The following is a 14,028-nucleotide window of genomic DNA, read 5'->3' as shown; positions in this document are numbered from 1 at the left end:
CCACAAACAGTTTGCTGAAGACAAGCAGACTAAGGACATGGATTCAGTGGCGGCCGGTGCTCAAAATTTTTTGGGGGGGGGGGGCGCAAACAAAAAAATGTAATAGGCATTGCTTTGCGGCAAAAAACGCTGTAAAAAATTGCATGACTTTGAGGTCACAAAAGTGTGAAAGGGGCCTTCAGTAATTAAGGTATATAGTGTGCCCCTTTCAATGCAGAGTGACCACAGCGTGCCCCCTTTCAATGCAGAGAGACCAGCGTGCCCCCTTTCAATACAGAGAGACCAGCGTGCCCCCTTTCAATGCAGAGAGACCAGCGTGCCCCCTTTTAATGCTCAATGACCAGCGTGCCCCCTTTCAATGCGCAGTGACCAGCGTGCCCCCTTTCAATGCACAGTGACCAACCTGCCCCCCTTCAATGCAGAGACCAGCGTGCCCCCCTTCAATGCAGAGACCAGCGTGCCCCCCTTCAATGCAGAGACCAGCGTGCCCCCTTTCAATGCACAGTGACCAGCATGCCCCCTTTCAATGCACAGTGACCAGCATGCCTCCCTTCAATGCACAGTGACCTGCATGCCCCCCTTCAATGCAGAGACCAGCGTCCCCCCTTCAATGCAGAGGCCAGCGTGCCCCTCTTCAATGCAGAGACCAGCGTGCCCCCTTTCAATGCACAGTGACCAGCGTGCCCCCTTTCAATGCACAGTGACCAGCATGCCCCCTTTCAATGCACAGTGACCAGCGTGCCCCCTTTCAATGCACAGTGACCAGCGTGCCCCCTTTCAATGCACAGTGACCAGCGTGCCCCCTTTCAATGCACAGTGACCAGCATGCCCCCCTTCAATGCAGAGACCAGCGTGCCCCACTTCAATGCAGAGACCAGCGTGCCCCCTTTCAATGCAGAGATCAGCGTGCCCCCTTCAATGCAGAGATCAGCGTGCCCCCTTCAATGCAGAGATCAGCGTGCCCCCTTTCAATGCAGAGACCAGCATGCCAAGCCCCCCCCGAGACCAGTGCACTTACCTGTAGCGGCGGCTTCTCCTCAGTCTCCGTGTCTCCTCGAGTCCTCAGTCCTCCCGCCTCCTCCTCGGCCAATGGCATGGGGTTTGCCTTTCGGCCAATCAGGAAGCTGGTCTCGGACCCGCTTCCTGATTGGCCAGGAGGAGGATCCGCGTGACAATATCAAATTTTCATTCGTTATCGTCACTCAATGGGTGGGCTTGGGGCGCCTCTGGCTCTAATCAGGTGATTAAAAAAAAAAAAACCCATTGAACTCCATGCGTCCGGCGCCCCGCATGTAGATTAGGGGGCCGGACGCATGGATGGGGGGGCGGTGCCCCTGCTCCCCCAACGCACCGGCCGCCACTGCATGAACCATGTCCTGTGGTCTGATGAGACCAAGATAAACTTATTTGGTTCAGATGGTGTCAAGCGTGTGTGGCGGCAACCAGGTGAGGACTACAAAGACAAGTGTGTCTTGATATGCCCCATCTGTAAGGTGGATGGATTATCTCGGTAAAGGAGGAGTGCTCACTAACACAGATTTAGACAGATTTGTGAACAATATTTGAGAGAAATAGACCTTTTGTGTACCTAGAAAAAAATCTTAGATCTTTAAGTTCAGATCATGAAAAATGGGGGCAAAAACAAAAGAGTTGCGTTTATAATTTTGTTCAGTGTATTTATATATATATATATATATGTATATATATATATATATATATATGTATGTAGCACCCTCCTAGATAGGTGCTAGGAAAAAGCATTGCTTGCTCCATCTGCTTATTAGGGGAGCCTGATTGTTCTGCCTGTTGCATGTGTCCAGGGTGTGATTCATCTGGTCTGAGGGAGTGTCCCCACTGTATCCAATAGGGGAGCCTGTTGGACAGTGGAGGAAACCCAGCCAAGGCCCTGTTGGCTTTTGTGGCTGTCCCAGTGGGTGGGCACAAGAGTGGTGCATCCTGGGATAGGTGATAAAAGCCGGGCAGGGTGTCTTTGGGTGGGAAGCCAGGTCCCAGGAGGAGGGTGACAGCGGTCTCTCCTCCTGTTTGCTGAGGAAGGTGGTCACAGGCAGTCGGCCTAGTGAACCAGTGGTGTGGCTGTACCCAGAGGTCCAGTGAAACTGACTGTGGAGGTGAAGGCAGAGCAACTCTGGAAAAACAGTGTCCGTGAGTACAGGGGAGCTTGCCAAAGGGTCTGCCCAGGAAGGGGACCACTCCAGTGGCTAGAATCAGTGGATGGGTGTCAAAACACAAAACACAGGCAGTGATAGTAAAGGGAGTGCCAAGTTGTTAACCCTGAAGAGAATATTCAGACAGGAACAGTCTATTCATCTTCACTTCTGTGGCAAGGTGAAGCAGCGGATTTGCCGCATACTCTACAGATAGATGTCCTCTACATTATGCATGGTTCAGGTTGGAGTGTCCCACTCATCCCTTCTCCCATCCAAGTTCTAAAATAAAACACAAAAACCAAAACCCCTGGACTGTTTATTGCCTAAGCCAAGTGTTAAAGTGACAAGATTTTATGGACTGTTGCTATGGGTAACCCAGGGGAACTTGATCTCAGCAGCTCCCTGGGGAGCAGTGCTACACACACACACATATATAAATATATATATATATATATATATATCGTATATATATATATATATATATATATATATATATACACACACTATATTACCAAAAGTATTGGGACACCTGCTTTTACACGCACATGAACTTTGATGGCATCCCAATCTTAGTCTGTAAGGTTCAATATTGAGTCGGCCCACCCTTTGCAGCTATACCAGCTTCAACTCTTCTGGGAAAGCTGTCTACAAGGTTTAGGAATGTGTCTTTGGGAATGTTTGACAATTTTTACAGAAGCGCATTTGTGAGTTCAGGCACTAATGTTGGACGAGAAGGCCTGGCTCACAGTCTATGCTCTAATTCATCCCAAAGGTGTTCTATCGGGTTGAAGTCAGGACTCTCATGTCTTTATGGACCTTGCTTTGTTCACTGGTCCAAATCATTTGGTGGATGGGAGATTAAGGTGTGGGGTTGTTTTTCTGTTTCAATAGTTTTTATTATTTTTTCAACAGCGAGTAATACAACTTAATAGACATTTTCATATTGCTGAGACTGTCAGGAACAGTAAAGACATACAATAGTATCAAGTCAAGGGATACCGGTAAAGTCCCATGTATGGAGCAGGTAATATTCATAACCGTTAGGCTAGCAACCGCAAGGGACTAGCTCAAGGGTATAAACCCAAAGTTAACCCATCAAAAATTTCAACAATATAAATTTGAAAATATGACAGGTTCTATACTGTGATAGAATCAAACGTCATCTAACATTATTATCAAAAACAATTTATAAAGGAAATCTTAAAAAGCAAAAGCAGGAAGACAAAAGAAAAGGGGAAGAAAGAAAACAAGGAATGTCTGTCCAAAGATCCAGGAGTCCGAAACCCTCTCTCTAAGGAGACCACCTCTAGGCATCTGGGATTGTGGGGTTGTTTTTCAGGGATTGGGCTTGGCCCCATGGTTTCAGTGAAGAAAACTCTTAAGGTGTCAGCATTTCATCCTCCCAACTTTGTTGGAACAGTTTGGGGATGGCTCCTTCCAATTCCAACATGAATGCTCACAAGTGCACAAAGCAAGGTCCATAAAGACACGGATGAGCGACATTGACATTGAGACATTGACTGGCCTGTGCAGAGTCCTGACCTCAACCCAAAATAACACCTTTGAGATAAATTAGAGCGCAGACTGCGAGCAAGGCTTTCTTTCCAACATCAATGACTTACCTCACAAATGCCCTTTTGGAAGAATAGTCAAACATTCCCATAGATCCATTTCTCAACCTTCTGGACAGCCTTCCCAGAAGAGTTGAAGCTGTTATAGCTGAAAAGGGTGGGCCAACTCAATATTGAACCCTACGGACTAAGACTGGGATGCCACAGTGGCGTAGCGTGGGGGTTGCTGGGGGGGCCAGCGGCACCGGGCGCAAAATCTGGGGGGGGGGCGCATCCTGCGGCCGCGCCAGTGTCACTTAAACTTTAATATATAGTACTGCTATCTTCCGGCGCTCCAGCTGCCATCTTCCGGCTCATTGATGGCCAGCGGGTGCCCTGTGATTGGACAGACATGGCTGGGCTGGCCTGTCGGACTGTGCAGTGGCGTAGTGTGGGTGGCGCATGCGTAAACATGAGCCCCGCTTCTGCCTCGTGTCTTCTTCGACTTCAGCTCATCACCTCCCTTCAGCTTCCTGCTCCGGACAGGATCGTTGTGGCAGGCTGCCAGCAGCACGGCAGACAAAGAAGACAACACCGGTAAGAGTCCCTTTGCTGGCCCGGGGGGCCCAGGGAAGTGGACATGGTCAGGGGAGGGCGGTAGGTCAGTGTAGGGGGGTCAGTGTAGGGGGGTCAGTGTAGGCGGGTCAGTAAAGGTGTGAGTGTAGGGGGGTCAGTGTAGGGGTCAGTTTAGGGGGGTCAGTGTAGGGGGAGGTCAGTGTAGAGGTCAGTGTAAGTGTCAGTGTGGGGGGGTCAGCATAGGTGTCAGTGTAGAGGCAGTCAGTGTAGGGGGTCAATGTAGGGGATTCAGTGTAGGGGGGTCAGTGTAGGTGTCAGTGAAGGAGGGGCAGGGAAGAAGGGTCAGTGAAGGGGGCCAGTGTAGGTGTCGGTGTAGGTGTCACTGTAGGGGGGTCAGTGTAGGTGTCAGTAAAGGGGTCAGTGTAGGTGTCAGTGAAGGGGTCAATGAAGGGGTCAGTGTATGTGTCAGTGTAGGGGTGTAAGTATAGGGGTCAGTGAAGGTGTCAGGTAGGTCAGTGTAGGAATCAGGAATGTCAGTGTAGGGGTCAGAATAGTAATAAGGTAGGTCAGTGTAGTGATCAGGTCGGTTAGTGCAGGAATCAGGTAGGTCTGTGTAGTGATGAGGTAGGTGTCAGTATAGTAATCAGGTAGGTCTCTGTAGTGGTCAGATAGGTCTCTGTAAGTGTCAGTATAGTGATCAGGTAGGTTAGTGCAGGAAACCGGTAGGTCAGTGTATTGGTCAGGAAGGTCTGTGTAGTGGTCAGGCAGGTCTGTGTATTGGTCAGGCAGGTCTGTGTAGTGGTCAGGCAGGTCTGTGTTGTGGTCAGGTTGGTCAGTGTAGTGGTCAGGTTGGTCAGTGTAATGGTCAGGTTGGTCAGTGTAGGTGTCAGTATAGGAAACAGGTAGGTCTCTGTAGTGGTCAGATAGGTCTCTGTAGGTTTCAGTATAGTGATCAGGTAGGTTAGTGCAGGAAACAGGTAGGTCTGTGTAGTGGTTAGTTTAGTGGTCAGGTAGGTCTGTGTAGTGGTCAGGTAGGTTTATGTAGTGGTCAGGTAGGTCTGTGTAGTGATCAGGTAGGTCAGTGTAGGTGTCAGTATAGTAATTGGGTAGGTCAGTGTAGTGATCAGGTTGGTTAGTGCAGGAATAAGGTAGGTCAGTGTAGGTGCCTGTGTAGTGGTCAGGTAGGTTTTTGTATTGGTAAGGTAGGTTTGTGTAGTGGTCAGGTAGGTTTGTGTAGTGGTCAGGTAGGTTTGTGTATTGGTCAGGTAGGTTTGTGTATTGGTCAGGTAGGTCTGTGTAGTGGTCAGGTAGGTCTGTGTAGGTGTCAGTATAGTAATCAGGTAGATCTGTGAAGTGGTCAGCTAGGTCAGTGTAGGTGTCAGTGTAGTGGTCTAGTAGGGGGTGCAAATTACTTACCTTGCCCCGGGCGCTGACAACCCACGCTACGCCACTGGGATGCCATTAAAGTTCATGTGTGTGTAAAGGCAGACGTCCCAATACTTTTGGTAATATAGTATATATATATTATTAGTTGATTATTCCTCTAACTCAGATGTTTGGGTCAAAACCCAATAAATGTTGTGCAGTCATTGTTTGTGTATGGGTGCGTGCCCTACCCCTGCATCGATGTACATACACTAGAGCTGCACCATTCTGGATAAAATGAGAATAATGATTTTTTTGCTTAGAATAAAGATCACGATTCTCGGCATAACATCCTCTTTTACATTATACAAAGAAAATTAGGCTAACTTTACTGTTTTTTTTTTTTTTTTTACAATTCATTAAAGTGTATTTTTTCCCAAAAAAACTGCCTTTGAAAGACTTGATACAGTGTGACATAAAAGATTGCAACGATCGCCATTTTATTCTCTAGGGTCTCTGCTATATATAATGTTTTGGGGGTTCTAAGTAATTTTCTAGCAAAAAATACAGATTTTAACTTGTTAGTGCCGGTTCACACATATGCGATGCGGGAACCCTCCTGCGAATCCACTGCTGGTGGTTCCTGCATCGCACTTGACTCGCAGGCAGTTCACACTTCTGTATGCGAACCGCTGGGGGTGTCAATACAAAGTTAACGACACACCTAAATTAGTTTGCATATCGCAGTGCGAACTGTCAATTCAGATAGAATAGGGATGAACACCCATGCGATCCGATTCTGCCTGCGGACCAAAAAAAGGGTCCCGTGTGACTTTGGTCTGACAGCGATGTGAATTCAGTCATACAATCTGTATAGCTGAATTCGCAACGCACAGACATCGAATGGGATTTGCAGAGCAGCGCGCTGCGAATCACATGCAATGTCTGACATCGCATATGTGTGAACCGGCACTAAGCAGCAAGTGTCAGAAAAGGGCGGGGGCCTAATTCACTATAACGCCTAGCTGGCGTATGTGCGTACTTTTACATTCTATGGCGGAAGCGTCATAGATTTACTCTTAAACCAAATTAAGTATAGCGTGCGGGAAAACAGAAATAAAGAATACAAATTCACTATCGGCAATTAGTGATGAGCCGAACACCCTTCTGTTCGGTTCGCACAGAACATTATGAACAGGGGAAATGTTGTTGCAAACATGCAAACTCCATTAAAGTCTATGGGACACGAACATGAATAATCAAAAGTCCTAATTTTAAAGACTTAAATGCAAGTTATTGGCCCAAAAAAGTGTATGGGGACCCAGGTACTGCACTGGGGGACATGAATCAATGCAAAAACATTTTTTAAAAGGATCATTTTTACAGGAGCAGTGATTTTAATAATGCTTAAAGTGAAACAATAAAAATGAAAAATTCCTTTAAATATTGTGCCTGGCGGGCCCCCTTAATGTACCTGTAAAGTGGCACATTTGTGCAATGTTTCTAGTCTGCTGCAGCAATACTGACATTTCTAAAGGAAAAAATGTCATTTAAACTTAAAAAAAAATGAAAAAAACGGCGAGGGGTCCCCCCCCCAGAATACATACCAGGCCCCTCGGGTCTGGTATGGATTTTAAGTTGAACCCCACGCCAAAAAAAAATAAAAAAAAAACGGCGTGGGGTTCCCCCTAAAATCAATACCAGACCCTTATCCGAGCACACAGCCTGGCTGGCCAGGATGGGGGTGGGGACGAGTGAGCGCCCCCCCTCCTGAACCATACCAAGCCACATGCTCTCAACATGGGGGGTGGGTGCTTTGGGGCAGGAGGGGCTCTGCCCCCCCACCCCAAAGCACCTTGCCCCCATTTTGATGGGGACAGGGGTCTCTTCCCCACAACCCTGGGCTGTGGTTGTGGGGGTCTGTGGGGGGAGGCTTATCAGAATCTGGAAGCCCCCTTTAACAAGGGGACCCCCAGATCCCACCCCCCTATGTGAATGGATATCGGGTACATCGTACCCCTACCCATTCATAGAAAAAATAATGACATTAGCCAGTTTTGGAAAAGTCTTTTATTAAAAAATAAAAAAATACTGTCCCCGATGATCAGTCACCCGTCTGCCTGAAAAATAGAAAAAAAATAAGAACCTGCTGCTTCTACGGACGCTTCCCGCTGAATGAGCTGCTTTGATTTTGACAGCTCTTTTATAGTGACCTGATGTCACAAGCCACCCCACAATGCACTGCTCAGGTGCAGTGAATAAATCACTGACGTCAGTAATTTATTCAGTGCACCTGAGCAGTGCATTATGGGACGGCTTGTGACGTCAGGTTACTATATAAGAGCTGTCAAAATCAAAGCAGCTCATTCCGCGGGAAGCATCCGTAGAAGCAGTAGCTCTTCTTTTTTTTTTCTTGGCGGACGGGCGACTGATCATCGGTGGACAGTATTTTTTTATTTTTAAATAAAAGACTTTTCCAAAACTGGCTTTTGTCATTTTTTTGTACACATTTTTGGTAAATGGGTAGGGGTATGATGTACCTGATATCCATTTACATAGGGGGGCCGGGATCTGGGGGTCCCCTAGTTAAAGAGGGTTTCCAGATTCCGATAAGCCTCCCCCCCGCAGACCCCCACAACCACAGCCCAGGGTTGTGGGGAAGAGACCGCTGTCTGGGGGCAAGGTGCTTTGGGTGGGGGGGGCAGAACCCCCCCTGCCTCAAAGCACCAACCCCCCCATGTTGAGGGCATGTGGCCTGGTATGGTTCAGGAGGGGGGGGGCTCGACCCCACCCCCATCCTGGCCAGCCAGGCTGTGTGCTTGGATAAGGGACTGGTATGGATTTTAGGGGGAACCCCACGCCATTTTTTTTTTTAAATTTTGGCGAAGTGCTCATATATGTGCTGTATATATATATATATATATATATATATATATATACTGTATATATATATATATATATATATATATATAAAACTTGTGGTATACACTGCACTATCTAATCTCAACAAACTGTAAAAAGCAAAAATCTCTCTCCCTGCTAGCAATGTATTATTAATTATAAAATTCCACTTATAAATCACCCGCTGGCCAAGGGATTTGATCTCACAACCATCGCAATTGCAGGTCTCGTGCTGTACCAGCTACGCCACCATCAAGTACACTTATGTTGAACACACTTTTGCTGCCTAACTAACTCCTATCTCACCCTACACACAGTGGATAAGATAAAAGTTAGGGAGAGTGTGGTCAGCTTAAGCAGGCTTAATGGTGGCGTAGGTGGTAGAATACCAGGCTTGCAATGAGAGAGCTGTGAGCTTGATTTCCCCCGGCCAGCCAGTGATTTATTTATTGGAATTCAGAAGTCAGAGAGTCCATGATAATGTGGGAACTCGAAGTTCCCACGAAGACCCCATTTGTTCGTCAATCGACGAACGAGCAAACAGCCAATGTTCGACTCGAACTCGAAGCTCATCCCTATCAGCAATATACCGCAGTGAGCGAGTAAATAAGTAGTCGTGCTAAAAGTACCACTATTGCACATGGAAATAATGTTTCGATCATGACAGCATAGCTGTAATGATTCTTAACCACTTCAGCTCCAGGAGGTTTTACCCCCTTAATGACCAGGCCATTTTTTGCGATTCGGCACTGCGTTACTTTATCTGACAATTGCACATGTTGTTGTTGTGCGATGCCATACCCAAATACAATTGATGTCCTTTTTTCCCCAAAAATAGAGCTTTCTTTTGGTGTTATTTGATCCCCTCTGCGGTTTTTAGATTTTGCGCTATAAACAAAAAAATAGCGACAATTTTGAAAAAAACACAATATTTTTTACTTTCTGCTATAAAACATTCCCAATATAAAAATGTTAAAAATCTAATTTTTTTTTATCAGTTTAGGCCAATTTGTATTGTGCTACATATTTTTGGTAAAAAAAAAATCCCAAAAAGCGTATATTAATTGGTTTGCGCAAAAGTTATAGCGTTTACAAACTACGGGATAGATTTATGGACTTTTTATTTTTTTTTATTTTTTTTTTAGTAATGGTGGCAAGCAGCGAATTTTAGCGGGACTGCAACATTGTGGCGGACAGATCAAACCCCTAACTGACATTTTTGACATTTTTTGGGGATCAGTGACATTAATACAGTAATCAATGCTAAATAATATGCACTGGTACTGTATAAATGACACTGACAGGGAAGGGGTTAACACTGGGGGTGATCAAAGGGTTAAATGTGTTCCCTATTGTGCTTACTTACTGTGTGGGGGGATGGGTTGGACAGAGGCAGAGAGAGATTGGTGATTCAGCTTAGCTCAGTTTAGCTCAGCTTAGCTGAGTCACACAATCTTTCCCTGCCTCTCTGCCAGAAGAGCCATCTGCTTTGTTTACATACCAGACGGTAGGGCTGCGCATCTTCACTTACCTCACGATTCGATGCGATTACGATTATTAGGGTCACGATTCGATACAATTTGATTCCGCGATGCATCACGATGCATCACGATTACTGCCCAATGCCCATGCCCAGCCCACTGCCCAATGGTTTTCAAAACTTTATAAAAAAAAACAAACAATCAAGCAGTCACAAATAAAAGAATCCTTTTTATTTTAATTTGCTTAAAAGGACACTTTCCTGGACCCTGTCATGGCCTGCAAGCCCTGCATACTTTAGTGCACTTGCACTGCAAACATATAGGAAGGTCTGAAAATGCAAACAGCATTGCAGAGACAGACAACAACACTAGTATTTTACTAGAAGTAACAGTAAAATTAGTTAAAAATCTGTAGTAGTGCAGTTTACTGCTTCATAAAAGAAAATATTAATATAAGCCAGGTCTACCACCATTTAAAGAACAACTAAAGGCAAAACTTTTTTGATTTTGGATAAAGTTTTGCCTATAGTTGTACTTTAAAGCCAAGATAGAAGAAGGCAGCCAGCCAGCCAGCCAGCCAAGCTAATATTCTTGTGAAAATGGTCATCATAAATTTCCACAAAACATTATATATAAATCCTTTTATGTGAATATATGCATTGCAATAAATTCCAGGTGTGCCATAACCTGTCCTCTACAAAACAGAGCACTTCCTGACTAGTAGCAAACATCAAGGGTGAACCTGGCAATATTGCACTGCTGCATAACTTCCATGTTCACTGTGATGTTTGTTTCCCTCTGCAACTGCCAGTCAACTCAAGTGAGTTGATGGCTGCTAGAGGGGAGTTACAAATATAAGCTTTAAGCTTATCAATTCACTTATGTCACTTTTATGTCACGTACTTTACAGAAAACTTTACCTGTCCTGCAGACAGTCTCTGTCTCTACCACGATTAAACCCAACTGAAGCCAAGCCAAAGCCACCATTAGAGGAAGGAAAACCCTTGACAGAGTAAATCATCAACTGAAGCTTAAACCTTGAGTAAATCTTCATGGGATCACAAAAAAAACACACAACATGATTGTCTGCATCAGAATCATGAGAACTGAAGAAAGGTTTGGCATTGGCACACTGGTACAGCTCAAGGCATATAGGTTAGGTCAGGTTTGTGTGTATTTGTGATCCAGTAAAGATTTAATCAAGGTTTTACGCTTCAATGTATGATTGATTTAATCTTTCAAGGATGTCATTTCCTGTACCGTGGCTGGCTTGCCTTCAGTTGTCTAGATACACTTTTACCTTTAGTATTTGTTTGGTTGAGGGAACCCCCTACAAGTTGCTATTGCTACAGAGTACAACAGACACCAGCAGACAGACATGCGTTGCAATAAATTCCAGGTGTGCCATAACCTGTCCTCTACAAAACAGAGCACTTCCTGACTAGTAGCAAACATCAAAGGTGAACCTGGCAATAGTGCACTGCTGCATAACTTCCATGTTCACCGTGATGTTTGTTTCCCTCTGCAACTGCCAGTCAACTCAAGTGAAGTGAGTTGATGGCTGCTAGAGGGGAGTTATACAAATATAAGCTTAAGCTTAAATATCAATTCACTTCTGTGAATGGACCATTTTTGAAAACAAGCCATTCTCCATCTCTCCAGTGCCAGAAAAGCTGTAAAAAATATAAAATGTTCCAGGTTCACTGTGATTGTGTTTGCCCCTGCCATTGCTAGTCAACTAAACACAGTGTGTGTGTGTCGTGACTCGTGACAACTCAAAGCTTATACGCAGCCTCAGCATCAACTCAACACACACACACATTGTGTGTGTTGAGTTAATGCTAGAGCTGCGTTATAAGCTCTTGAGTTGTCACGACAGTCAGTCTGTCACGTTACAGAAAGAAAACTTTACCTGCACTGCACTGAGCAGCACTCTACCACATTGATTACATCTGTAACTGAAGCCAAGCTAGCCAACAAGCCACCATTAGAGGAAGGAAAATCCTTGAGAGAATAAATTGTCAACTGAAGCTTAACCTTGAGGAAATCCTATGGGGGTCACATTCACAAACTCACAAATATAGTATATTACACAAGAATCCACAATTGGTGTATTTATTTGTGATCCAATAAGATAAGATATACTCGAGGTTAAGCTTCAAATGTGCAAGTTATTTCTCTCAATGATTTTCCTTCCTATAATGCTGCACCGTGGCTGGCTTGGTGTCAGTCAGTTGTCTAGAAGAAAATACACTTTAATATTATTTATTTGGTTGAGGGTTAAATGAACCCCTGCCTACTTGCCTAGACACTTTTAGTGTGAAGCAACGGAACGGATTATGGATTGGAAATGGACACATTGGACAGGACAATCTTCAAAAACAAACCATCAGTGCTATAAAGCTATAAAACAAGACTGGTGGTGTGACTGACTGGTGAGTGGGGACTGGCGGCAGACTGAATTAGTAATTACTAATTCATTAAAAACATGAATTAGTAATTATTTCAGTGCTTAGCATTTGGGAACATGTAGGTTTTTCTGTAAGAACACTAGCTGATCCACATGCTCAGGTTTCAGACTGCTTCTTTTCGCTGTTATAACATCTCCTGCAGTAGAGAAAACCCGCTCTGCAGATATACTTGTACCTGGGATACACAAGTATTGATTTGACAGCTGAGAGAGGAGGGGAAATATGACCTCATGCTCACGCCACCATTTCAAAGGGTCCTCAGTGAGAGGCAGAGGCGGGGCTTTACAATATTTTTCCATTTCGTCTTCTGCCTTGGCATAGGGGGTCTTAGGTTCTATTGCACCATCAGTGAAAGACTGCCCCAGCAAAGTCATGAGCAGCGATGTTGTGGCCTTTTTTTTGGGGAGGAGAATGGCTGTCCTCAATGGGTGTTTCTTCTTCCACAGTTGCTTTTTCCCTAGGCACTTCATCCACATATGTCCTTCTATTAGATGTAATCTGTGTGTTTGAACAAAAGATAATAGTATAAGAAGAGCTGAACTGACTATTGACTGTGATTCATTGATGAGGTGTGGGAAACTGCACGGTAATCCATACCATACAGTTCCACTTCCCACACCGCATCAGTGAATCAGGGCATGTTATTACACAACACAATGTAGCTGAGCTTCTAGCTGTCTGGGAGGAAACATGATGAAATTCTAATTACCTCCAAAGATGCAGCCTCCTCAGTCACTCCTCTGTATATCTCCGATCTCTCCTCCTCTGTGAGAATAAAAGGCAGTCCTTTAAAGCGAGGATCCAGTGCAGAGGCTGTATGAAGAATCTTCTTCTCTGCCTCACTGCTGTACCTCTTCAGGAGATCTGTTTTGATGGCATTCTTGATCTCATGGGTCATGGGTGTGTCTCCCATGGTGTCTGTCATGCTCTGGAGCAGTTGTGCATTTAGAGGGGCAATGAGAGACACTGTTGGGTTGCGCTCTTCTGACATCAGCAAGGTTGCATCCTTCATTGGCTTTAATGCACTCACAGCGTCCTCTGCATTTGACACATCTGTTTCATTGAGAGTGCAGAGATCAGACTCTCCTTTTCTGACTTCTGAAGACAGCAAGGTGGCACAAACTGCAAGTTGTTGTTCTAAGAACCTCTCGACCATTTCATATGCGCTGTTCCATCTCGTTGGCACATCAGTTATTAGCTTATGATTCTTCAGGCCCAGACATTTCTGTTTCTCTTTTGAACAGTGGCTTGCTCTAGTGCTGCGATGGAAGAATGTGGATATTCGTCGCACTCTGGCGAGAAGCCTGGAGAGCGTGGCCCCTTTCAGTGCCCGCTGACATGCAAGATTGAGTGTATGGGCAAAACATTTAACATGAGGAAATTTACCAACTTGAGCTGCAACTATCATGTTCGCTGCGTTGTCGGTCACAAGCACTACAGATTTATCAGACAGCTGCCATTCTTCCATGACAAGAGACAGTAGCTCTGCCAGATGAGCACCTGTGTGAGACTCATA

At 45.2% G+C, this 14,028-nt stretch overlaps 1 pseudogene across 1 annotated transcript; it reads right to left on the bottom strand.

Annotated features, from left to right (window-relative positions):
* Positions 1-12,553: 12,553 nt before the first annotated feature.
* Positions 12,554-13,565, bottom strand: LOC309556843 (E3 SUMO-protein ligase ZBED1-like; annotated as a pseudogene). The gene is made up of 2 exons: positions 13,222-13,565; positions 12,554-13,010 (listed from the first exon to the last, which is right to left on the bottom strand). The product of its transcript is annotated as an E3 SUMO-protein ligase ZBED1-like (transcript).
* Positions 13,566-14,028: the final 463 nt, after the last annotated feature.

Source organism: Pelophylax lessonae, assembly GCF_965119305.1.
Source record: "Pelophylax lessonae genome assembly, chromosome: 5".
Lineage (NCBI taxonomy): Eukaryota > Metazoa > Chordata > Amphibia > Anura > Ranidae > Pelophylax > Pelophylax lessonae.
This window is presented reverse-complemented; position numbering and strand designations above follow the sequence as displayed.